This window comes from Lissotriton helveticus, chromosome 1_1 (genome assembly GCF_964261635.1).
Source record: "Lissotriton helveticus chromosome 1_1, aLisHel1.1, whole genome shotgun sequence".
Taxonomy (NCBI): domain Eukaryota; kingdom Metazoa; phylum Chordata; class Amphibia; order Caudata; family Salamandridae; genus Lissotriton; species Lissotriton helveticus.
The window spans coordinates 1,865,039,452-1,865,066,937 of NC_136057.1; the positions used below are offsets into that span (position 1 = coordinate 1,865,039,452).

The 27,486-nt window shown below is 50.0% G+C and overlaps 1 protein-coding gene across 2 annotated transcripts in view; it reads left to right on the plus strand.

Moving 5' to 3' along the window:
- RABGAP1L (RAB GTPase activating protein 1 like) overlaps window positions 1–27,486 on the plus strand; it is a 1,373,174-nt gene that overhangs the window by 877,474 nt on the left and 468,214 nt on the right. The gene's annotated exons all lie outside the window — the stretch shown is intronic.

Below are 27,486 nucleotides of genomic sequence, written 5' to 3' on the forward strand. Positions count from 1 at the left end.
CCCACCACAAAGTGTGCCTAGTGCAGAGGAAGGCAAAGCGGCGATTTGTGCTGTGTCGCATTACTCCATATTTATGAAACTATTCAAATCTATGCAAAGTGGCTATGAGTGGCTTCATAAATATGACTTGGAGATTTGCGTTGTGCATTTATCACGTTCTGTGTTGCAAACATGATGCAAGGTCCTCGTAAATAGGCCCCTTAGTTTGGTGTGCGTGCAAATCCTGCATTGTCGATCCCTGGTGAGTTGCACTACTACTGCTGGAACAAAGTCAATGGAGGTATCAATGAGTGAGGCGGAGTGGCCTCAAGGGTCCTGTGACCTCAGTGACAAAGCCTCTGTTTATCTAGGGTGTGCTGCTTCGAATGCCTGCCTGCAAAACTGGAGGTGAACTTCAGTATGAATTGTGGTGGACAGGCCTTCAAAGTTAACCCGCCCTGGCCACCGGAAGGGTCCACCTGCTAGTGCTAAGAGACCAGGCCTTCTATGGTCTAGTAGGGGAATGTGCTCCCTCAGGAGACTCTTCTGGTCATGAAGCCTGATCCTGATTTCCCAGTTTCAAATTCGGTAGCTCTGGCCATAGTGCCACATCTCCCACCCCTACCCCCGAACACTTTTTGCCCCACTGAGATAAACTTCACTGCGTTCAGCTACAACCCGATTGTGCCCAGTTAGAAATACCTGGATGTGACTTAATTTTTGAGAGTGAGAAGTGAGAAATTGTGCTGGACAGTCCTGCTGGTTTTGTTACTGAGGGCCGGTGTTTCAGCCCTCAGTAACAAAACCCGTCTCTCACCCCTCCAGCCTCCTGCCTCCCACCCGATGCCCATTACACCAGTCCTGCCTTGGTGCCTGGGCCTATTTGTTTTCACAGTCCCACCTTGGATGGGGTACACCAGTAGCTCTGGTGCTCGAGTGTCATAGAACTAGACACCTAGGGCTGCTTTTTATTTCATGTCCTTAAAAAAGGTAAACAGTATTTTAAAAAAGACTGCATCCCTGAACACAGACAGAGCAGCATTACCCATTTTATGAAATAAAATAAGGTAAACAGCTGATAAGACATCAAATGTTTTCTACAGTTATTTTTAGGTTTTGCCTAGGCATCGCTTGCGCTGTCTCTCCGAGATATGCTGTATTGAGGTATAGATTTGAAGCTGCATCCAGCCCCCCCCAATTTTGTATTGGCGTTTGTGACTGTTCTTTGTAAATGTTGGGCTTTGGTTTGTTAATAGGCTTATTAGTCCCTCCTTAGTACCTCCCTGTCTCCTCTTGTTACCTTCCAGCAGGACTGCCCTCTTACATGTGTCACTGCTCTCTACCTTTCATTAAGAGGTTGGATGCACTATTTACTTAATTCCAGTCTGGCTGAAGCAGGCACGTCAGAGCGCATAGAAACTGCACCCTTCCTGTTTGTATTTGCAGCAGTGCGCCATGTGCGCTTTCGCTTTAATAATGCCTGATGTTTACTTTAAATACACTTGTGAGATGCCAGCTTCGAAGCCAGTCGTTGTTTTGCGCTCCCCCAGCCCGCTGCCAGTAGTAAAAAAAAATGTTTGAGGCGTTGCAGCATTGCACGTCCATGCATACAAATAATGATAATGCACTTACTGTTATATACTATATATACATACTTACATTTAAGGACTGGGCTAGTGGTGGGAGGTTGAAGGTCGAGTTAGACCTCGCTTGAATGAGGTGAGTAATTATTATTATAACATTTGTTGAGCGCTACTGTTACCCGTAGGTGTCCTGGCGCTATGTGAAATCTTGCCTGAGGATCGAACCAGTGTCATGCTAATCAGTAAACAGCCAGGTTTTTAAAGCTTTTCGAAAGGCCATAAGGCTCTACATACCTCTAAGATATAGGGGAAGCTTGTTCAAAGGTATTTATTTATTTGAATTATGTAAGGAAGAGTGTACCCCTGATGTGATTTGGAAGACATTTATTTCCATGGAAGAGTTTAGAGTAGTCGAAAGAGTAGAACTTTGAGGGAGCACATTGGGGGGCAAGAAAGGGCTTCTCGCAATGAGAGGATGATGGCTAGCTGATCTGCCTGCGGTCATTTAACATTCGGTTGGTCAATAAGGGACCCACCCACGACAAGGGCCATCTTCTGGACCCCGTCCTGACCAACATTACGGACATCACCACTAGTCCCTCTCTCCCCCTCCCTTGTACAGATCATTTCCTAATCCCTTTTTCCTGTCCTCTCTTCACAGCCCCCCCACAACCGCCCAAAACCCGAGTCACCGATCAACGCTGGCACAAACTTGTCCCAGAGGAATGGGCCAACACCCTTGCTAATTCTATACCGACTCTCTCCGGTAACCCTATCATCGCTGATGATCAGTTCAATCTCTGGATCACATCCTCACTGGATCATCTCCTCCCCATAACAACTACTCTTAAACATTCCAAGCGAGTCACCCCCGCTCTTTGGTACACTCAAGAGCTTAAAGTCCTACGACAGGAATGCAAGAAAACGGAACGCTCCTGGAGGAAGGATAAGACTAAGGACAAAAAGGATGCCTACCAAACCGCTCTACAAACTTATAAAACCTCCCTCAGAAAAACTAAAAGTCTATTCTTTCAAAAAAGAATAGAACACTCCGCATGCTCTAGTAAGGAATCTTTCACCATTCTAAAAGAGCTCCTCAAAGTCCCCGACTCCGGACCCAGAATTCCACCGGACCCCAAGGCTGATGAGGAAAAATGCTATAAACTAGCCAATTTCTTCACAGATAAGATCCAGAAAATCCTCGACTCAATTCCAACCACTAATATGTGGGAGGATAAAGAGACTAATAACACTCCTATCGTCCCCTGTCTCACCTCTTGGGGACAAGTGACCGTCGAGGAGGTCGAAAGCACGCTCAATAACATCAAAAGCGGCTCCCCCAGGGACCCTGCGCCGTTACGCTTCCTTAAAAGAGTAGCATCCACAATCATTCCCCCCCTCACTCAGCTCATCAACGCTTCGCTGGAACAGGGAGTTGTCCCTCCCAGTTGGAAAGAGGCAGTTGTCCAGGCGTTATTGAAGAAACCTTCCCTTGACCCCGCCGATTTGGCCAACTACAGGCCAATCTCCCTCCTCCCGGGAACTAGCAAAATTGCCGAAAAGCTGGTAAACAGAAAACTCTCAGAGTTTCTGGAAACCAATGATCGGTTGAAAAAATCGCAGACAGGATTCCGCCCAGGGCAGGGCACCGACATCGCCCTCCTGGTAGCGGTGGAAGAGGCCAGAGCACTGCTCGACGTTGGAGGATCAGTGGCAGTGATCCTCCTCGACCTCAGTGCGGCCTTCGACACCGTTAACCACCAACTCCTGATTCATCGTCTCAGGAGTGTCGGCGTGGAAGGAAAAGCACTCTCCTGGCTATCGTCCTTTCTGGGCCATCGGTCCTTTCAAATCTGGGAGAACAACACCCGCTCCTCCGAAAAACCCCTCCAGTGTGGTGTACCTCAGGGCTCCTCCCTGAGCCCCACATTATTTAACATCTACATGTCCCCACTGGAGGAGGTCGTCATCCCATTCGGAGTAAGCATCGTCAGCTATGCTGACGACACACAACTAGTGGTCTCCCTGTCTCACCCAAGCCAACAACCTGCGGACCTCTACAATTGTCTGACACAGATATATGGATGGATGAACCGATCCCATCTCAAACTTAACGGTTCAAAAACCGACATCCTCCTCCTGGGTCAGAAGGGACTCTCCCTGTCACCAAACATCTGGTCACAGAACATCTGGCCACCTTGTTTAGGCCCGCCCCCAGACCCAAAGCCCGAGATTAAGAGCTTGGGTGTCTGGCTCGAAAAGGACCTATCATTTGCCACACAGGCAAAAAAAGTAGCCGGGATATGCTTTGGACTCCTCAAATCAATTCGGAAAATCCTGCCCCTACTCCCTCCCACCGCAAAAAAATTACTGATCCAAGGTCTAATACTCTCCAGGATCGACTACAGCAATTCCATCTACCTGGGCGCTCCTGAGGCCACCCTGAACTGGCTACAAAGGATCCAAAACGCGGCTGCCCGCATCGTCACCAACACTCCTGCCAGAGCCTCAGCCAGACCCGCTCTGAGGCTCCTCCACTGGCTCCCGGTCAGGGAACGAGTGCAGTTCAAAGCCCTCTGCCTGGCCCACAAATCGCTGCAAAACAAAGGACCTCCGATCCTAGCTAAATTCATTACACCTTACAAAGCCTCAAGATCTCTCCGTTCCGATCAGGAATACTTCATCACCACCCCCAGAGTCAAGAAGGCCCGGACGGGCGGAAGACGCTTCTCGGTTCACACAGCACGTCTCTGGAACACTCTACCCCGTGAGATAAGAACAGAACCCAACTATCTACGTTTCAGAAAGAGGCTGAAAACCCTCCTATTTCCATAAATCCCCAACTCACTGCCCCTCACCACCCTCAGGTTAACTGTTCCTAGCGCTGGGATACTCACGGGTGACTACGCGCTCTATAAAATTTATTAATAATAATAATAATCTCATGGAACGAATGGGAGTGTTCAAAGCCACTACCCATTGGGCGAGGTAGAAGGGAATGACTCTGAATGGCTTCGCAAGCTAGACTTGAAAGACTCTTGTAATTCACCCTATGTGTGGCTGATGGCTCACTACTTTGTGTGTGTTTCCTGGGGCAGGAGGGGTCAGAACTTGTGTGCTGTATGGAATGCCAGAGTGTTCACCACGGTAAACAAATACATTATTATTTTATACAGTAGTTTTATGAATCATCAGAACTTGTTTAAAGACAACCTTTGTTAAGCTTCAAAATTGTTAGTTTGTGGTCAGGTGGCTGACTGTGGTGAAAATTCTACTTGAACAATTATAAATGTCTATACTTGAACTGGTATGAAGTGGTTGAAACTGGATCCATTTGCATCCTATCAGTTGTTTATTGTGTATTATTGTACATATGATAAATACAAAATGTATAAAATAAAGAATGTATGTAATTAGGAAGGGGATTTGCACTGGTTAAATACTAGTTTCAATCAATATAGACTAATGGATGCCAATTCTAAGATATAGCTGCAGTGAACATAGATGTTCTTGATTTTGTTTCCAGCCTATGCCAAAATCCAGCTGGACAACGTTCATTACTCTTGGGTTTTGGTTTATGTCACCTTTTAAACCTTTTTCTTTGCTGTTAATGACTGCATTGCCTAATGCTTCAAACCGGGTCCAGTGAAACTATGTGTAATTAATAGAAGTGCAGTTCAGTTCAATAACCGCTGATCACGTGTCTGGGCAGATTTTGTACATTGCTTCATGAGTATGTTTTTAAGGGTCGATGCTGTTGGACAGAGATCATAATAAATTGTGTGGAAACCACTCATGTTCTCTGTACATAGTAAGGGGCAAATTTACAAGCCCCTTGCGTCTCTTTTACGCCGCCGTTGCGTCACTTTTGTGACAGCGGCAGCGGAAAAGATGCGCCGTGGTGCGGGGTATTTACAACGTGACGCATCTCCCAGATGCGTCACGTTGTAAAGCCCTGCACCAGAAGGAGGCGTACCTGCGCACGGGGGGGAGGGGGGGGGGGGGTGTTCCGGCGCAGGAAAGCCTCCTAAAAGTGGCTGAGTGAAATCTACAAGATTTCACTCAGTCACTTTGGGGCACATGCTGCATCAAAACCGTGCACCTGCTTGAAGCAGGCGTAAGGATTGATGCAGCATTGTGAGAATAGGGCCCCCAGAGCAATGCTGGAGCTGTGTCGCGCTTGGGACGAAACTCCAGCAATGCGCCGCCTTTACGGCACAGATGCGTCACTCATCTGTGCCGTTTTTGCCCCATGGTGCGCTGCATTGTAAATGCAACACATCCATGGTGGCGGCGGCATGGCGCACAATAACTGGCACATCCCTGGGGATGCGACAGTTATTGTAAATCTGCCCCAAAGTTCTTGCTTTGTTTGCTGGTTTTACGTGTATACTGTGATTTTCTTTGTATCTGCTTTTTTAACTGCGAATTTACTAAACAGCGCTCGGTATACAAGACTGTCAAAGTTTGCTTTTCACAAACATGGACAAGCATTTACAGTGGAATATGTCTCACATTTGCGAGACTTTGAGGTATTGGCATTATAAATGACAAACCTTTTATCTGTGTTGGTTTTGAAAACAGGTAAATAAAAGGCATTGTCATTAACAATACCATTACCTTAAAATTTCGCAAATGCGAGACCTATTGCATTGTAAATACTAATTTTTAAAAGCGCCAAGGTTTGGGCAGAGTCTGCCAGGAATTCTTTGTGGTCAGTCTGAGTGAGCCCCAAAACAAAGGGCAGATGAGGTCAAGGGTGGTGTGTAAACACATCCTGATGTGACCATTGTATTGGTCACAGTGGGGGCAGGCAGGGGGCAGCCTCACTAAATGAGGTGTAAATCACTGCAGTAGCGGGGCCATCAAAAGAAGCCGGTTTCACTGCTGATTGATTGCTCCTACAGTGAAACACTTATCCTACAGTATTGTCGGGCAGGCTCCTGGGCCCAGATACAGACGGGAAGGGGGCGGAAGTCGTGGCGACTTCAGAGGCTTTCCTCCATCTGCATCACACAGGGCTGGACGATTACGCCGTACTTTATACATTCGTACCATTCCTGTCATCCTGGGACGCATTTTTAAGATATAGAAGTAGGGGCACGGACTATGTAAAACTTTAAAAGTAAGGGCACGCCGTGCCCTTCCGTCCCCGCCCACTTCTACCACTGGTCACACATGACACTGGCCTCTTTGCAGCTATGCATATGGACAAGCAGGCGAGGGAAATAAAATATATATTAGCATTTCAAAATGTTGAAAAATTGACTTGTTTGTGGTTAGCTGGTTTAATATGTCCTCTAAGTTTTCAGTGTCTGCATGCTAATCAAAAATGTATAATGAATAAAGATTGTGCTTACTTTCATTTACTGTGTGTAGGAGAGTGGGGTCTGCAATCCCATGGCCACCCCAGATTTTTGCTTTTTGCTTCACTGGTTTACGACTTTCCCTGGCTGTGGGCCTGCTAATCAGACCCACAGCCTAGCTGTTCTCTCTCTAAATTGACAAGCATGTACCTTAGGTGCATTTACTAATTGGTACTGGGCCACCTTATCAGTCCCTGTACAGTATACCTTAGGTATCCAGGGCATAGGTGTACCCAGGGCCTACCAGGGGCTGCAGCATGTATTATGCCACCCCTGGCTGGCCACCCAAATCTGACACAACTGGCTGCACGACAGCTGGGGCAAGGTGGTGTAATCACCCTTTGCTTTAGATATAGTATTCCTATATCTAACCCTAAAATGGACACATATATTCCTATCAGTCACTCCTATGGCAGGCCTTATCAATCCTGAAGGCAGAGTGCTTGGAATTATGTGAGATGGTGCTCTGGCATGAGCTGAGCCCGTTTGCAGCTTGCGGAACCAAGTCCTAATAGCTGTTCCATGATAACGCTATACCATATACTCTTATGTGGAGTAGTGTGGCTCACTGGTTAGAGGCAGCAGGCCTGAGAGCAGAAGTCGACCCGGGACCAGGGTTCAATTCCCGACGCGGCAGGGTCGTGGACCTTGGTCAGCGGACTCGATAATTCTCGCTTCAGTGCTTACTCTAATCAGGGGTTCCACTCGGCAACTCTGGGCATTAGCTTGCCTAATCTCCACAACGGCCCCAACAATTCCGGGGATGCCTGGCTCCACCTTGGGGACTCCCAGCAAGGGACTATCCCACAGGGAAAGCCAGGACGGGTTCCCCAGAGTTATACAGCGCCGGGACGCCCCGTTGCTGGGGCAGCTGTGCGCTTTACAAGTATACTACATTTACATTTACATTAAGTGCATTATGATCCTCGCGGTCAAATGCTAACTTGGGCATAGCATTATCAAAACATGTCGAGTAAGGTGTCATACGAATTGGAATACTAACCTCTCGCCAATTCTGGCGATGGGGTTAGCATTCCACCCTTCTAGAGGGACTCGACATGTATGTAACTGTGAACCCCGGTTAAAGTTAACGCAAGCCTCAGCATCACAAAATGGATGCTGCCACCACAGACACAAGTCTGACCTCCTGCTGCTGGGAGTCCTTCCAGCGAGGAGGGCTTGGACAAAGGGTTTCCTGCCTGGGGAGGTGCCAGCACCACCCCAGACAGGATTTTGTGTATTAGGTAGGCTCAGGCTGAAAGGAATGAGACATGCCTGGGGCACACAAGGTGCCCTGTGCATACACCGGTTTCAACCAGTTGCTGGGGCACTCCAGCCCCAGCTCTGGCGGGAAACTGGACAAAGGAAAGGGGGTGTAGCCACCCCCCTTCCTGGTCCCACCCAGGGGAGGGACCTAGTCGTAGTGCAGCCCCCTTTAGCCGGATAAAGGTAGGAGCTGGTCCCATTCCAAGTTAGATTAATCTTGACAACCTTCCACAAAGAAACTCTTGACCTTCGACCTCCTGATCCATCAGAAGACTGAAGAATCTCCCCTATGGTCAGGGAGTGACCATCCTGCTTCGCAGGCACCATCAAGCTTCTGTGCGGTTTGCTGCAAAGTCCTTCCATCCCGGAATCCGACGACCCAGCTCGACAAAAACCGGACCTCCAGCCCTCTCTGACCTCTACCCACATCCACAGCACAGCTGGGACCCGTGGGTGCGACGAGCAACGTGGAGACGGCCATCTTGAAGAAACCTGCACAGCGCTTCCAGCACGACCCCTAAGGGTTCCTCAAGTGAGTGCATTGGGGACTGAGAAGCCCCACACCGACGCAGCTCCTGCACCAAAGACCAGCCCCCCAGCATCCCCGTGATCTGCGTGGGGCCCTTTTGCCTGGTTGCTGCCCTACCTGTTGTCTGGTCACTTGCCGGCTGGCTTGTGCCCTCTGAGACGACGACCCGAAGAATTCAACTCTGCTAGTCTGGTCCCCCAGACTAGCCCTTGCTTCCTTGTGAAAGAGAAGCACCCCGGACCCTCCTGGTCCACACCAGACGCCATCTTTGTCCCACCGCGTGGCTTGCATTAGTCAAGGCCTGTTGTCCAGATCGACGATCCGACACCGCCAACAGCAGCAGACTACGTGGGACAGCTCGTGCCTCCAGCCTGGTCGTGAAGAACAGCTCCTGGTCCATGCAGCTACAGAGAGAAGCGACCCTTCCTTCACCTGAACGCGGCGACAGCTCCTGGTTCCTTCCTGGCCCCAGCACCGTCACTGGCTAGTGACCAAGACTCTGTCCCCTTCCTTTTCAGGACTTCCTTCTTCCTAGTTCCATCCTTGGAACCACCGGACTCCTCCATCTGGCTGCCTGCCAGCAACTTCTTGTTTCAGGCATCACCGGGATCAACGCAGCAAACCCGACACTACTTCAGCCCTATGCACCCGCAGCCTGTGGGTTAGGTAACTAAAGCTTCTAGGTCCTGAAGTCTGTGTCCACTATCCTAGTGTCCAGGTCCACTGTTGTTTTCCCTCCATCCAGCCGGGTTCGTCCGGAATCCGTAACGTTGTAAACTGTTGCATCCATAGACGTTGGTACGCATCCCGCGTGAGAGTTTCCACTCTGCACGTGAGTCCCGTGGGCCTCCTGCTCCTTACTTACCTAGTTTGTAGCGTAGTCCCACCAACCCTCCAGCCTCTGGATCTTCTTACAGTACTTTCTTTCCTCGCATTCCATTGTTTTGAGTATATGGTTTGTCGTGCCCCTAAGGCACTTGTGTAAATATTGTGCGAACTCGTATTTCCCATTTAGTATTGTCATGTGCTTAGCCCTCTGACCTCATAAAGAGTTCAGAGGTGTTGTTATTAATAAATAGACTGTTTATTTTTATAACAACCTGTGTGGTGTCCTTTCATTTGGTATTCAAGGGGTTATACTATGGTAAAACAGCTGGCTTCACATGCCAAAAGAGATTAGCCTAAAAGACTGCTTTGGGAGTAGTGTGGCTCACTGGTTAGAGGCGGCAGACCCAGAAGCAGGAGTCGGCCCGGGACCAGGGTTCAATTCCCGACGCGGCAGGGTCGTGGACCTTGGTCAGCGGACTCGATAATTCTCGCTTCGGTGCTTACCCTAATCAGGGGTTCCACTCGGCAACTCTGGGCATTAGCTTGCCTAATCTCCACAACGGCCCCACCAATTCCGGGGATGCCTGGCTCCACCTTGGGGTCTCCCAGCAAGGGACCATCCCACAGGGAAAGCCAGGACGGGTTCCCCAGAGTTATACAGCGCCGGGACGCCCCGTTGCTGGGGCAGCTGTGCGCTTTACAAGTATACTACATTTTACATTTACATTTACATTTGTCCACGCTACTAGGATAGCTGGTCTATCAGGTTGACTTACAACCAATCACCATAAGGGGTTGTTTGGACTGATACAGGGTGATTACTAGAATTAGTGAACATCATATATCAGGCCAACTTCTCACATTGGTGTGCAGCGGTTGGGATTTGAGCTTGCTGTTGTTTTACCACGTATAATCTTGAAAATATCATTTGAAAAATCACATAGGTACCTAGGTACATATAACAAGCTTAGAAATACTCTGAGTTCTACTGAACCAGCTGTTGTAGTAGAAAGGGCATAGCACACCCTGACTACAACTCTTAGCAAGGGATCAGTAGGTAAACCCATAGTGTAGGTAGGTGCATCACTTACACCACACTAGAAGCATGTCTACCCATGGAGAGTCTTCAGAGACTCCCCTTGTGGTTGTTGACCCTCCACAGGTCACTTCCAGATATGCAGCCCTTAGCTTCCAGGACATGAGACAATTGTGTACCTCCAGGAAACTAAAACAGGGTTCTAACCCTACCACTCCTTTCCTGTTAGGTCTCTTAGAGACTTATGATGCTAGAAAGGCTACTCATACAGATGAGAGCATGCCCCCCTTAGAAGGTACCCCTGAGGATCCTGACCTCCCTGAAACTGAGGAAGTAGAGGAGGAGGAGGATGAAGAGGTTATTTCTGGGGATGAGGCAGACAATGGTCCTGAGCTAGTCAGCAGACTTACTAGGGCCAACTTAGACCTACATAGGGGAGGATCTGGGGGACCCCCAGTACTGACCATGAGCAGGCCTAACATTGGAGTTAAAAGATAGGTCTCATTCTAGGGACTCCAGTAGATCTGTGTGCTCTCATGCCTCTTCTCAGAGGAGAATGACTTCTCTCCAGAGGAGAATGACTTCACCTCAGAGGAGAGAACATGAAGCAAGGATGAAACAGGCTAATCTAAGGATTCAGAGGGAAGAACTTGCCCTTGCCAAGGAGAAGCTTGCCTTTGCTAGAGAGCAGCAGTTGAGTGGGGTAGTCCCCACTGGTGGCAGCAATATCCCTAAGGATAAAGACAGGAGTTTTGATACTAGACACCTGAGTAAAATAGTTCCCCCTTTAAACAAGGGGATGACATCCACAAGTGGATGACTGCTTTGGAGAGGGCCTGCACTGTCCAGTGCATCCCCCAGAGTCAGTGGGCAGCTATATTGTGGCTCTCCTTTGAAGGTAAAGGTAGAGATAAGCTCCTCACTACTAGAGCTGAGGATGCTAACAATTACCAAGTCTTGAAGAATACACTGATGGGTTTGGCTTAACCACTGAGCAGTACAGGTTGCTGTTCAGAGACACCCAGAAAATTCAGTCTCAAGATTGGGCTGACTTTGTTGATTGTGCCACTAAGGCTTTTGAAGGCTGGTTACTGGGAAGTAAAGTTACTGATTACACAGGATTGTATAATCTAATTATGAGAGAACAAATCTTAAGTAATTGTCACAATCGGTTGTTGCATCAGCACCTTATTGACTCAGATCTGACCTCTCCCCAAGAATTGGGAAAGAAGGCAGACAGATGGGTCAGGACAAGGGTCAAGCAGCAGAACCAGAACCAGGGTGGTGGCCAGAAGAAAGCAGATCCCAAGGGTAATGAGAATAAGCAAAATGACCAGAAGTCTTCAACAGGGCCCCAACAATCTAAAGAGGGTGGGTCCCAGAATTCCCAGAATTCCCAGAAGAAGAATAAGAATGGTCAGAAGAAACCATGGTGCCAATACTGCAAAAGTAATACTCACTGGTTTAGTGAGTGCACCAAGAAAGGCCCAACTCCTACCACTACTGCCCCTAAGGCATCTGCACCCCCTAGTACAGTTAGTAGTGGTAGTAATCCTCCTACGGCTATAGTGGGGTTAACCCTGGGAACTGAGGCGGGTTCTGACTTAGTCAGGATACCTACGCAGGCTGTTCTTGTTTGTACTGGGGACATGGATATGACCCCTACAATAAGTCCCAGTACTCTGAGCAAGTACAGGCAAACGCCTTTGATAAATGGAAAAATGGCTCAGGCCTACAGGGACACTTGTGCCAGTGTCACTATGGTGACACCAAACTTTGTGGACCCTGACCAGGTAATACTGGGTTCAGACTACCTGGTGACCAATGCTAGCAATGCCACTACCTCCCATAGTATGGCACTTGTTAATTTCTCCTGGGGAGGGGTAAATGGCCTCAAAAGGGTTGTTGTTAGTTCAGACCTCCCAGTGGACTGTCTTTTGGGCAATGATTTGGAATCCTCCCTATGGTCAGATGTGGAGTATAGGACTCATGTGGAAATGTTAGGTTTATCAGCACATGTCCTTGCTGTGACTAGGTCACAGGCCAAGAAATGCCCAGCTGAACTAGTGCTGGATCCTGGAAGAATGGACCAGACACTACCCAAGAGAAAGAGCAGTAGGGGTAAGGTTGACCCTTCCCCCCTGCCTCAGGTGGAGGATCAGCTCTCTCAGGAGACTGACCCCAAGACCCCAGAAGGAACTGTCCTAGAAGAACTTGAGCCTGAACAGGTTGAGTTTCTTGGGACAGGGGGACCTTCCAGGGCAGACTTGAGGCAGGCACAGTTAGACTGTTCCTCTCTTGAACCCCTCAGACAGCAGGCTGCTGCTGAGGCTGCAGGGAATGCTACAGGTGCCCATAAGGTATATTGGGACGATGGACTCCTATACTCTGAGGCAGGAGACCCCAAGCCTGGTGCTACCAGGAGGCTGGTCATCCCCTTGTCTCTGAGAGGTTTCCTTCTCACCTTAGCCCATGAAATTCCCCTTGCAGGTCACTTAGGCCAGAACAAGACTTGGGACAGGCTTGCCCCACACTTTCACTGGCCCCATATGTCTGAGGACACTAAAGAGTTTTGTCGCTCATGTGTCACCTGCCAAGCCAGTGGCAAATCAGGTGGCACAACAAAGGCCCCCCTTATACCACTACCTGTGGTGGGGGTCCCCTTTGAGAGAGTGGGGATTGACATTGTTGGACCAATGGACCCCCCAACTGCATCTGGGCACAGATTTATACTGGTGGTAGTGGATCATGCCACCAGGTATCCAGAAGCTATTCCCCTTAGGACCACTACAGCTCCTGTTGTGGCTAGGGCCCTGGTTGGAGTATTCTCCAGAGTGGGGTTCCCTAAGGAGGTTGTCTCTGACAGAGGTGCAAACTTTATGTCAGGATACTTGACTGCTATGTGGAAGGAGTGTGGTGTAAATTACAAATTTACCACACCCTATCACCCACAATGCAATGGGCTTGTTGAAAGATTCAACAGGACCCTCAAAGGGATGATAAAAGGGTTACCTGAAAAGCTCAGGCGAAGATGGGACATCCTTTTACCCTGCCTTCTGTTTGCTTACAGAGAGGTCCCATAGAAGGGGGTTGGTTACAGCCCTTTTGAGCTTTTGTTTGGACATCCTGTAAGAGGACCCCTATGTCTTGTGAAGGAAGGATGGGAGTTACCTCTCAAAAAGCCTAAACTTGACATAGTGGACTATGTACTTGGTCTCCGCTCCAGGATGGCAGAGTACATGGAGAAGTCATCTAAAAACCTGGAGGCCAGCCAAGAACTTCAAAAAGCTTGGCATGACCAAAAGACTGTCCTAACTGTTTACCATGCAGGACAGAAGGTGTGGGTGTTGGAGCCAGTGGCCCCAGCAGCTCTCCAAGACAAATGGTCTGGACCCCACATCATCATTGAGCAAAAGGGAGAAGTCACCTACTTGGTGGACATGGGAACTCCCAGCAGCCCTCACAGAGTACTTCATGTGAATAGGCTCAAGGCATTTGTTGACAGGGAGGACATGGGCTTGCTCATGCCACAGATGAGGGACAGGAGGAAGAGAGTGACCCTCTCCCAGACCTGCTCACTCAGAACCCTGATGATGGGTCAGTAGATGGTGTTGTCTTTTCTGACAGCCTCTCTGAACATCAGCAAAAGGATTGTAAGCAAGTCCTTCAATCCTTCAGACAAATGTTTTCTCTGACCCCCAGTCAGACAAACTGGTGCACACACGAGGTGGACACTGGAGACAGTCTGCCTATAAAGAGTAAAATCTACAGGCAACCTGACCACGTCAGGGACTGCATAAAAACTGAAGTACAAAAGATGTTGGAATTGGGAGTCATTGAACCCTCAGAGAGCCCTTGGGCTAGTCCTGTAGTTCTAGTGCCTAAACCTCACACCCAGGATGGTAAGAGAGAGATGAGGTTTTGCGTAGACTACAGGGGTCTCAATGCTGTCACTAAGACAGATGCCCATCCAATACCCAGGGCAGATGAACTGATAGATAAGTTGGCTTCTGCAACTTTCTTAAGTACATTTGACCTCACAGCTGGTTATTGGCAAATCAGGTTAGCTGAGGATGCCAAGGCCAAGACAGCATTTTCTACCCCAGGAGGTCATTACCAATTTTTGGTGATGCCCTTTGGTTTGAAAAATGCCCCTGCCACTTTTCAAAGGTTGGTGAACCAAGTTCTCACTGGGTTGGATGACTTTTGTGCAGCATATCTAGATGATATTGCTGTCTTTAGCCCCACCTGGGAGGATCACCTGATCCACCTGAGGAAAGTTTTAGAGGCCCTGCAAAAGGCAGGCCTCACTATCAAGGCTACTAAGTGCCAGATAGGGCAGAGTCAAGTTGTATGCTTGGGCCACCTTGTAGGTGGAGGCCAAGTTCAACCTCTAGAGAGCAAGATACAGGCCATAAAGGACTGGGCTCCTCCAACCACCCAGACACAGGTCAGAGCTTTCTTGGGCCTGTCTGGTTATTACAGAAAACTTGTCAGAAATTATGGAACCATTGTGACTCCACTTAATGACCTGACAAGTAAGAAAATGCCAAAGAAAGTTCAGTGGACAGTTAGCTGTCAGAAGGCATTCGATGACCTAAAGCAGGCCATGTGCACTGCACCTATTCTCAAGAGTCCAGACTACTCCAAACCTTTCATTGTCCAAACAGATGCTTCTGAGTTGGGTGTGGGAGCTGTTCTATCTCAGCTGAATATTGATGGTCATGACCAGCCCATTGCTTTTATAAGTAGAAGGCTGACCCCTAGAGAGAAACGTTGGTCAGCTATTGAGAGGGAGGCCTTTGCTGTGGTTTGGGCCCTGAAGAAGTTGAGCCATACTTGTTTGGTGCTCACTTCAAAGTTCAGACCGACCATAAGCCCCTCTTATGGCTAAATCAAATGAAGGGTGAAAACCCCAAACTTCTTAGGTGGTCCATTTCCCTACAGGGAATGGACTTTACAGTGGAGCACCGCCCAGGGACTGACCATGTGTGAGGTGGCGCCCCCGCGGCCCCCCCAGGAGGACTGTACTACCCCGCACCTACCTCGGTCTTTTCCACCACCGGGACTACAAAAGCGCACCCCCTATCATATGGCGAAGACAGAACCGGGCAATCCGGCCATAACCCACGAGGCTCCGCCCTTCTCTCTTCCCCAGGGACCAACCAGAACCACGAGCCCGGAGGAAGCATATCCCTCCGACCCCGGAAGTCCCGCCTTGGCGGCAGAGTCAGCACAGGATAAAAGCGGGATCCGAGTAGAACACCCCGTCGGAGTTTTGTGGCAGGAGATTCAGACCGGAGCTGGAGTAGGAGAGCAGACGTGTGACGAAGAGGTGTGGACCGAAGAGTGGTGGAGCCCACAGGAGGTGGCTGAAGAGCGGCCGTAACTCACTTGGAGAGTTACGGCGGACCGGGTGAGTGTCTTAAGCCTTCCTTACCCCGACTCATTAGGAGTCCTAGTAACGCCCTGTAAATATACCCTTCTCTTTAGCATCACGTCCCTTGCACTGTAGCATATTTGTATAGCACTCGCACTGTTTGAAGTGGCCCCCTGTCCCCGTTCCCGCACCTCCCTTCCCGACACCCTTTCTACAATCCCCCCCTTGTGCTCCGGCCTCCCTACGCCCTCCTTTCCTCACGATATCTTTTCTCTTCCCGCCCCCTCACGACCCGGGTGACGGTGTTCGGTATAGCATTGGAGCATAAGGATAAGACTAACGGTCCTTTGTTTCTTTCTCTTACTGCCCTCCGTGGACCTCCCCTACATCGGAGCGGTCGTTGGAGAATTCCAGACCCAGGACTGCACCCAAGACCCGGAGCGGACTGCGAACCCGGAACTCTCTTTGCATTCCTTTTGGTTGGGACATTGATTCTGCCTCCTTGTATAAATAAACTTACAGAATAGCACACTACATACGGCCTCCTCGCCTGCTTTTCCGGCCCGCAGATCGCCCAGCCTTACATTTGGTGTCAGAAGTGGGATCTGCTGGAGGTATGGAGGCCGTAGTGAAACAGATGGCGGAATCCCAGGAGCTATTCGGGAAACTTATGGAACAATTCCTCAAGACCGCTGAGACCGACAGGGGACAGCTCCATGACGTCCTTAAGGGACAGGGGGTTGCCCACGAGCAAACCATGGACAAGCTAACTACCGCCCTGGGACAACCTAGGCCGGTCTCGTCTTTTCCGTCGGTCGTCTTGCAGAAGTATGTCCCGGGTGAGGATCCGGACTACTTCTTCACCAACTTTGAAAGGCTAGCCCAAGCGGCCAACTGGCCTGTGGATCGATGGGGTCAATACCTGGGTCCCCTTTTGACCGGCGACCTACAGGCGGCCTACCAGCAGGCCAACATTCAAGGCACCACCCCGTATGCAGACATAAAACGGTGCATATTAGAAGGCTTGGGTATCGATGACGACACCTACAGGGTAAAACTGCGACAAGCAAAGGAGAGACCCCAGGAGAATCCAAGAGCCCTCTCCTTCCGGATCAGGGATCTCGCCAACAGATGGCTCCGACCCGAGACATCCACCAAAGACAATATCCTTGAAAAGATATATCTGGAACAGTTCCTGAACTCCTTGCACCCGGCCACCCAGCGATGGGTGAGACAACACTCTAGGCTCACTCTTGAAACCGCCATAGAGATAGCCTCTGCCTATAGCCGGGCTCAAGAGCTCCAGCGGGGAAAGGAGGAACATTCACACAGGAATTCACACCCTATGGTCCCCCGTCCCCCTCGTCCACAAACGGGACGGAGACCGGAACCTTCTCCTCTTCTGCCCTCTCCAGTCCTGTTCCGACCCCCCAACCCCGGACCCCAGTGTTACTCATGTGGTGGGTTTGGACACATCGCTCGGATGTGCCCACAGAAGGAGGAGCCAATGGAGATCGGCCTGGTACGGAACTACCTGTGTCACCCTCCAGGGGCCGCTCCCCCGCCGTTCCACTGTCCTGTTTCTGTGGATGGACAACGACTGATGGCCCTGGCTGACACGGGGTGCCGTCAGAGTGTAGTAAGACCCCAAGATCTGGCCCATCCAGTCCAGCACACTTCGGGAGTAGTGGCCATCCAATGCGTCCACGGGGACACCAAGCACTATCCTACTACACAAGTGCGGATCCATCATCAGAAGGATCCAGGAACCAACCTCACCGTAGGTCTCGTGCCTGCTCTCCCTGAACAAGCCATTCTGGGGAGTGATTATCCGGGATTACCCACACTACTTCAGGAGACCTCTGACTCTCTAGCCCAATGGTGGAAGGATGCGCCTTATCCGGGACAGTCTCCCCCGGAGTCTACACCTAAACCACATAAACCCAAAAGTCAGAGGAGAAAAGAAAAGAAAGAGTACGTCGGCGCATATCCCGTGGTAACCGAAGAACACCCCTGGCAGACTGATAGAGAGTTCAGGGCGGCACAACAGGAGGATCCCCTCCTGCAGGAAGCCTGAGGAAGGGCCCTTGACCACGAAGACCCCTTACAAGTAGGTCCCTACTTTTTCAAGAGAAACGGGTTGCTGTACCGGGGAGGGGGAACTCAACAGAACGCACAGTTACTTATCCCAGGCCCCTTCCAGGACAAAGTCCTCTTCCTCGCACATAGCCACCTTCTAGGGGGCCACTTTGGGGATGAGAAAACCAGCCAAGCAGTTCTAGAGAAATTCTATTGGCCGGGGGTACACCAAATGATCAAAACCTACTGTAGAGAGTGCGTGGTCTGTCAGAAAAACAGCCGTTACCGACCCCCCAGAGTCCCTTTACAACCCCTTCCTCTCATAGACGTCCCGTTCAGTAGGATAGGAATGGACATCATAGGCCCCCTCCTTCCTTCCTGCAGCGGGTGTCGTTATGCGTTAGTCATAGTCGACTACGCCACCCGCTTCCCGGAAGCCATACCCCTGCGCCAACCCACTACCCAGGCGATAGCAAAAGCCCTGATCACCCTGTTCTCTCGGGTAGGGTTTCCCAGAGAGATCCTGACTGATCAGGGTACCCCTTTTGTATCAGCCCTTATGAAACGGGTCTGTGCTGAGCTGGGGATTAAGCAAATCCGTACCTCGGCCTACCATCCGCAGACAGATGGTTTGGTAGAACGGTACAACGCCACCCTCAAACAAACTCTCAAGAAGCTTTTGGGTCTGGAAGCTAAAAGATGGGAAGATATGTTGCCACTGGCTCTGTTCGCCATACGCTGTAAAACGCAGAGCAGCACAGGCTACTCCCCTTATGAGCTGCTATATGGACGACCTCCCCGCACCCTGTTAGACATGGCACAGGAGGCCTGGGAAGCAGAGCCGGATCGCACACGGCCGCTTCCAGAATATTTGGATAACCTTAAAACCCACCTAGGCATGATACGGGACATAGTTCGACAGAACCTCGAAAGTGCCCAAACCAGCCAGAAAAAGCAATATGACAGGGGCACGCGTCCCAGGGTATTTGCTGTCAACGATTTGGTCCTTCTCATGATGCCCTCGTCCGACCAGAAACTCCTGGGTCGGTGGCAAGGCCCCTACACCATTCTCCAGCAGGTGACGCCGGTTACCTATGAGGTAGAACTGGACGCCACACGCGGTACTTCCCAGATATTTCACGTGAATCTGCTGAAGAAATGGGAAGGACCCCGGCCGGTGTTAACAGGAACCAGCCAAACCCTGTCCTTTCCTTTTGACCCTTGTGTAGACCCTGAACTACCTCCTACTCTAGTCCAGGAACTCCGCAACGCCCTAGGACCCCTTCAGCGAGTCTTTTCCTCTTCTCCAGGTCGAACCACTATTACTGAGCATGCCATTGAAACCGAACCAGGAAGGGTGGTCCGGTTACGACCCTACAGAGTACCCGAGGCCCGTCGGGCGGTTATAAGGCAGGAGATAGAAGACATGCAAAAGATGGGAATAATAGAGCCCTCAGTTAGCGACTGGAATTCCCCTATCGTCCTTGTCCCAAAACCAGACGGGTCGGTCCGCTTCTGTATAGACTTTCGGGAGGTCAACAAAATATCCACATTCGATACCTATCCCTTGCCCCGGGTGGACGAAATGATAGAGAGGATAGGGAAGGCGAAGTATATTTCCACCCTGGACCTCTGTAAAGGGTACTGGCAGATACCCCTCAGGGAACAAGACAAGAGAAAGACCGCCTTCTCCACCCCTGAGGGGTTATACCAGTTCCTAGTTATGCCCTTTGGTCTTCACGGGGCGCCCGCCACCTTTCAGCGTGCAATGAACCATGTTCTAAGACCCCATGCACAGTACGCAGGCGCCTATCTAGACGATATCGTCATATTCAGCGACAACTGGCCACAACATGTGAAACATCTATGCAGTGTTGTCTCTTCCCTGGGCTCTTTTGGATTCGCCATTAATCCCGCCAAAACCACTCTGGCGGCGAAGACTGTCAAATACCTGGGGTATCTTCTGGGGGAGGGACTCATAAGACCTCAGGAAAGCAAAACCGTGGCTATCAGGTCCCTATCCTTTCCACCGACAAAGAAAGACCTTCGTGCCTTTTTAGGGCTTCTTGGATATTATCGGCGGTTCGTGCCCAACTTCTCCCAGAGAGCCACCGCCCTGACGGATCTTCTAAAGAAGACTAACCGCTCTGATGAGTTGTTACGAAACCCCTCTCCCGAAGCCTGGCACGCGTTTACAGATCTAAAAGACGCCTTGACCTCAAGCCCTGTTTTGATACCCCCTGACTACTCCTTGCCCTTTATCCTTCAAACAGATGCTTCCGAACATGGGCTGGGGGCGGTGCTGTCCCAGAAAGACTCCTCAGGAAACGAAAGACCCATTCTCTATGTTAGTCGTAAACTGTTTCCCAGGGAAAAACACTACTCAGTGGTGGAAAAAGAAGCCCTGGCCATAAAATGGGCGATTGACAACCTACGATACTACTTGGAGGGCAGGGAATTTGTCCTCTATACTGATCACGCTCCCTTGGAGTGGATGGCCCGGAACAAAGGCCAGAACGACCGGGTCCTCCGCTGGTTTCTCTCCCTTCAGCCGTTCCACTTCAAAACTCTACACAGGAAAGGGTCAGACCAGGGCAATGCCGATTATCTGTCACGCTACCCTCATACTCCCTCCAGTACAAGAAGGACAGCTAGGGGAAGGGTATGTGAGGTGGCGCCCCCGCGGCCCCCCCAGGAGGGCTGTACTACCCCGCACCTACCTCGGTCTTTTCCACCACCGGGACTACAAAAGCGCACCCCCTATCATATGGCGAAGACAGAACCGGGCAATCCGGCCATAACCCACGAGGCTCCGCCCTTCTCTCTTCCCCAGGGACCAACCAGAACCACGAGCCCGGAGGAAGCATATCCCTCCGACCCCGGTAGTCCCGCCTTGGCGGCAGATCCAGCACAGGATAAAAGCGGGATCCGAGTAGAACACCCCGTCGGAGTTTTGTGGCAGGAGATTCAGACCGGAGCTGGAGTAGGAGAGCAGACGTGTGACGAAGAGGTGTGGACCGAAGAGTGGTGGAGCCCACAGGAGGTGGCTGAAGAGCGGCCGTAACTCACTTGGAGAGTTACGGCGGACCGGGTGAGTGTCTTAAGCCTTCCTTACCCCGACTCATTAGGAGTCCTAGTAACGCCCTGTAAATATACCCTTCTCTTTAGCATCACGTCCCTTGCACTGTAGCATATTTGTATAGCACTCGCACTGTTTGAAGTGGCCCCCTGTCCCCGTTCCCGCACCTCCCTTCCCGACACCCTTTCTATAATCCCCCCCTTGTGCTCCGGCCTCCCTACGCCCTCCTTTCCTCACGATATCTTTTCTCTTCCCGCCCCCTCACGACCCGGGTGACGGTGTTCGGTATAGCATTGGAGCATAAGGATAAGACTAACGGTCCTTTGTTTCTTTCTCTTACTGCCCTCAGTGGACCTCCCCTACATCGGAACTGTCGGTGGAGAATTCCAGACCCAGGACTGCACCCAAGACCCGGAGCGGACTGCGAACCCGGAACTCTCTTTGCATTCCTTTTTGTTGGGACATTGATTCTGCCTCCTTGTATAAATAAACTTACAGAATAGCACACTACATACGGCCTCCTCGCCTGCTTTTCCGGCCCGCAGATCGCCCAGCCTTACACCATGGTAATGCAGATGGTCTCTCCAGGTACTTCCACCTAGAGCAAGAAGACTCACCTGGTCAAGGTTAGTTTAATGTCCCTAAGTTTGGGGGGGGGGGTTATGTAGGAGAGTGGGGTCTGCAATCCCATGGCCACCCCAGATATTTGCTTTTTGCTTCACTGGTTTACGACTTCCCTGGCTGTGGGCCTTCTAATCAGACCCACAGCCTAGCTGTTCTCTCTCTAAATTGACAAGCATGTACCTTAGGTGCATTTACTAATTGGTACTGGGCCACCTTATCAGTCCCTGTACAGTATACCTTAGGTATCCAGGGCATAGGTGTACCCAGGGCCTACAAGGGGCTGCAGCATGTATTATGCCACCCCTGGCTGGCCACCCAAATCTGACACAACTGGCTGCACGACAGCTGGGGCAAGGTGGTGTAATCACCCTTTGCTTTAGATATAGTATTCCTATATCTAACCCTAAAATGGACACATATATTCCTATCAGTCACTCCTATGGCAGGCCTTATCAATCCTGAAGGCAGAGTGCTTGGAATTATGTGAGATGGTGCTCTGGCATGAGCTGAGCCCGTTTGCAGCTTGCGGAACCAAGTCCTAATAGCTGTTCCATGATAACGCTATACCATATACTCTTAAGTGCATTATGATCCTCGCGGTCAAATGCTAACTTGGGCATAGCATTATCAAAATATGTCGAGTAAGGTGTCATACGAATTGGAATACTAACCCCTCGCCAATTCTGGCGACGGGGTTAGCATTCCACCCTTCTAGAGGACACGACATGTATGTAACTGTGAACCCCGGTTAAAGTTAACGCAAGCCTCAGCATCACAAAATGGATGCTGCCACCACAGACACAAGTCTGACCTCCTGCTGCTGGGAGTCCTTCCAGCGAGGAGGGCTTGGACAAAGGGTTTCCTGCCTGGGGAGGTGCCAGCACCACCCCAGACAGGATTTTGTGTATTAGGTAGGCTCAGGCTGAAAGGAATGAGACATGCCTGGGGCACACAAGGGGTGCCCTGTGCATACACCGGTTCCAACCAGTTGCTGGGGCACTCCAGCCCCAGCTCTGGCGGGAAACTGGACAAAGGAAAGGGGGTGTAGCCACCCCCCTTCCTGGTCCCACCCAGAGGGGGGACCTAGTCGTAGTGCAGCCCCCTTTAGCCGGATAAAGGTAGGAGCTGGTCCCATTCCAAGTTAGATTAATCTTGACAACCTTCCACGAAGAAACTCTTGACCTTCGACCTCCTGATCCATCAGAAGACTGAAGAATCTCCCCTATGGTCAGGGAGTGACCATCCTGCTTCGCAGGCACCATCAAGCTTCTGTGCGGTTTGCTGCAAAGTCCTTCCATCCCGGAATCCGACGACCCAGCTCGACAAGACCCAGACCTCTCTGACCTCTACCCACATCCACAGCACAGCTGGGACCCGTGGGTGCGACGAGCAATGTGGAGACGGCCATCTTGAAGAAACCTGCACAGCGCTTCCAGCACGACCCCTGAGGGTTCCTCAAGTGAGTGCATTGGGGACTGAGAAGCCCCACACCGACGCAGCTCCTGCACCAAAGACCAGCCCCCCAGCATCCCCGTGATCTGCGTGGGGCCCTTTTGCCTGGTTGCTGCCCTTCCTGTTGTCTGGTCACTTGCCGGCTGGCTTGTGCCCTCTGAGACGATGACCCGAAGAATTCAACTCTGCTAGTCTGGTCCCCCAGACTAGCCCTTGCTTCCTTGTGAAAGAGAAGCACCCCGGACCCTCCTGGTCCAGACCAGACGCCATCTTTGTCCCACCGCGTGGCTTGCATTAGCCAAGGCCTGTTGTCCAGATCGACGATCCGACACCGCCAACAGCAGCAGACTACGTGGAACAGCTCGTGCCTCCAGCCTGGTCGTGAAGAACAGCTCCTGGTCCGTGCAGCTACAGAGAGAAGCGACCCTTCCTTCACCTGAACGCGGCGACAGCTCCTGGTTCCCTCCTGGCCCCAGCACCGTCACTGGCTAGTGACCAAGACTCTGTCCCCTTCCTTTTCAGGACTTCCTTCTTCCTAGTTCCATCCTTGGAACCACCGGACTCCTCCATCTGGCTGCCTGCCAGCAACTTCTTGTTTCAGGCATCACCGGGATCAACGCAGCAAACCCGACACTACTTCAGCCCTATGCACCCGCAGCCTGTGGGTTAGGTAACTAAAGCTTCTAGGTCCTGAAGTCTGTGTCCACTATCCTAGTGTCCAGGTCCACTGTTGTTTTCCCTCCATCCAGCTGGGTTCGTCCGGAATCCGTAACGTTGTAAACTGTTGCATCCATAGACGTTGGTACGCATCCCGCATGAGAGTTTCCACTCTGCACGTGAGTCCCATGGGCCTCCTGCTCCTTACTTACCTAGTTTGTAGCGTAGTCCCACCGACCCTCCAGCCTCTGGATCTTCTTACAGTACTTTCTTTCCTCGCATTCCATTGTTTTGAGTATATGGTTTGTCGTACCCCTAAGGCACTTGTGTAAATATTGTGCGAACTCGTATTTCCCATTTAGTATTGTCATGTGCTTAGCCCTCTAACCTCATAAAGAGTTCAGAGGTGTTGTTATTAATAAATAGACTGTTTATTTTTTATAACAACCTGTGTGGTGTCCTTTCATTTGGTATTCAAGGGGTTATACTATGGTAAAACAGCTGGCTTCACATGCCAAAAGAGATTAGCCTAAAAGACTGCTTTTGTCCATGCTACTAGGATAGCTGGTCTATCAGGTTGACTTACAACCAATCACCATAAGGGGTTGTTTGGACTGATACAGGGTGATCACTAGAATTAGTGAACATCATATATCAGGCCAACTTCTCACACTGTGCTCCTCTCAAGCGTTATTACAGCAGGCAGAAATGGTCCAAGGCAGTAGATCTTGGTAAAGCAACATGTGTGAGAAATTCGGTTATTAACCCTTCTCAAGGAACAACCACAGTTCTTCTCAGGGTGAATCATAAAAAGTCACAGATTCAACCTGTGCTTAACCCTCCGGTAGATTGGCACAAAAGCAGTTAGGCTTAACTTAGAGGCAATGTATGAAGCACACAAACGGTAAAGTGAAAACACAACACAAGAAAAATCACAGCCCGAGCTAGAAAATAGAGTGCAATTTAAGAAATAAAACAACAAAGTCAAAGGCTCAGGCCAATCACAATGGAGCGCAGGCCGGTCACAGGACCAGTTTTGGCCTGCTGAGGATTGTACTTTGTCCTTAGTGTGCGGCTATGCAAGGCTTAGCATTGTTTGACCTCAGTTCTGATGAAGCTGTGCGTCTGGACTTTGCGTTGCTCAGCATCCACTCCAAAGGAGCTTTTAGCTGTGTGGTGAGGCTTCAAGGGGGTTTGCGTTGCTCTGCATCTGCTCCGATGATGCCTTCAGATGTGTAACGAGGCTTTGCAGGATTTTGCGTTGCTTCACACCAGATTTGATAGACCATCAGTTAGGCCAGGTAGAGTTCTCGCTGATGCCAGGCAAGGGTCCAGGACCTGGAAAGGCACCTCTTGGGGTTCAGAAAATCATTCTAGCATAGGCCAGCAGAGCTCAGGGAGGTCCAGTGCAGTAGGTCAGATGGGCAGTTGCATTGAGGCCTCTGGAGCTTGCTGTCCCTGTAGCTCAGACCACTATAGATTATTAACCAGCACTCAAATAGGAACATCGAATTCCGCCAAGTGCTGTTCTTCACACTTTTTAATTAGGGAAGGAGACCCCCAGAATAAAAAGAGTTTCCTACAGGTACTCCCAGCCTTATTTTAACTCACTACCAAGTCTACACACTCCTGGCTCCACACCCGCACTTCACCAAACGGCTGTTGGAAAAAGATCTCCGGTAAAGAGCCCCTCTTTGAGGTGAGCCCGTTGGGTATTGCACCGCCGACCCAACGAGGAGCAGTCTAGATGATGAAGCATGACACCTGCAAGGGTGTGTGAGGGCATTACATCCAACAAAATGGATGCCCACCTGTGATCCTACCGAGACCAGTGGCACCTATTTAGTGTGACTTCAACCTTTCTCCTCCTGGGTAACTGCGCAGCACCCTTTTTTTGATCCGACACTTTGGGGCACTCGCTGCACCTGGACCTCCCACTCCGTCGGAGTGAAAATTCGCCCTACACCCCGGCTCCCCCTTGTTGAATAGAGGACCTGTAGCTCAGAACACAAGGTTAGCTAGCTGACCCTTGGAGTCACTCTGCCTGGGATGCAGGGCAGGCCTCAAGCAGGATTGCAGTCCTCTGGGAGCAGGACAGTCCTTCTTCTGTAGTATCCACAGGCCTAGAAGTGTACTGAAGAGTGGGTCTCGGGGTCCAATATTTATTCCTGGTGTCAGTTTTGAAGTGGGAGATTTCCTCCCCCTGCCCAGGGACTGGAGTCACAAAAGGCTAGTGTAAAGTTATTTGTGAGTGCAGAAGGCAACCCCTTTTGAAGTGCAAGTGTGTTAATTTACAGCTCTGCCCCCACCAATCTTCTCAGGATGACTCATTCTGCCAACACTCAATCCCCCCTTGTGATACTGTCTGGGAGGAATACTGAAAGTCCAGCTACACCTAGTCATGTGTCCGAGGACACAAGCTGAAGACACAGAATAGTTAGGACAAGAAAATGGCAACTTTTTAAAAGTTACATTTTCAGAATATTGACTTTACCATTAAACAGGATTTTAAATTACAGTTCCTTTGATACCAAACATGCCATTTCTATGTGTTCCCAAACCAAAGACTTCACTTATTAAATGTGATAAGGTATACTAATGTTATTCTAAGTGAAAGATAGGCTCCACAGTAGTGAAAAAAATGTGAGTTTTTCACTACCAGCACATTTAAGACTTAAAGTACATGTCCACCTTTTAAATACAGTGCACCCTGCCATTTGGGCTGTTTAGAGCCTACACTAGGGGGTGACATTTATTTTGACAAGTCGAAATGGCAGTTTAAAACGGAAACTAGACTACAACAGCAGGCCTGATACATGTTTTAAGGGGCTACTTAAGTGGGTGGACAATACGTGCTGAAAGCCCACTAGTAGCTTTTAATATAATGACCCTTGTATATGATATAGCACTATACTAGGGACTTAACAGATAAGTCAATAAGCCAATCATGTGAAAGCCAATTTCACTATGTTTTAGGGGTGAGCACAAGCACTTTAACACTGGTTAGCAGTGGTAAAGTGTGCCGAGTCCTGAGGCCATCAAGAACTAATTTAAAAACTAGTGGGGAGAAGGCACACACTTTAGGGGAAGACCACAGTAAGGCTGACAAGTGTAACAGACATGGTATGTATTTCATATCAGTAAATCAGCTGTACACCTACGGGTTTGCATAGCATAGGTACATTATGCTCACAGGTCATGGCTATGAAACCTGGGTAGGCTAAAGATGTACTCATGTCTTATGATGTTTCTGAAAGTGAGAAACTGATATGCTTTATTTAACTCAAAGAGAGGGCACTCCACAGAGTTGGAGGAATGACAGGGAAAGATTTGCTGCCAAACTTTAACTTCCTAAAGCAAGAAATCCTCAGCTGGTGCACATTCGAGGAATGTGAACTTCTATCATAGAGTGCCAATTCAGGCACTGAAAAACTCACTGAAACACATTCCAATGGAGAGATTTGTGAACTAGGCTCAATACTTCACACACAATTGTGTGCTAAACAAGAAGCTAGTGGAGTTTCATCAAAAGTCACCATGCGCTTAAATCCTGGAGCGCCAGTAAAAGCATTATTTTGGATAACTTGAATTTTGTTTTACCAGGAATTTAACCAGACCCAAATAAAGC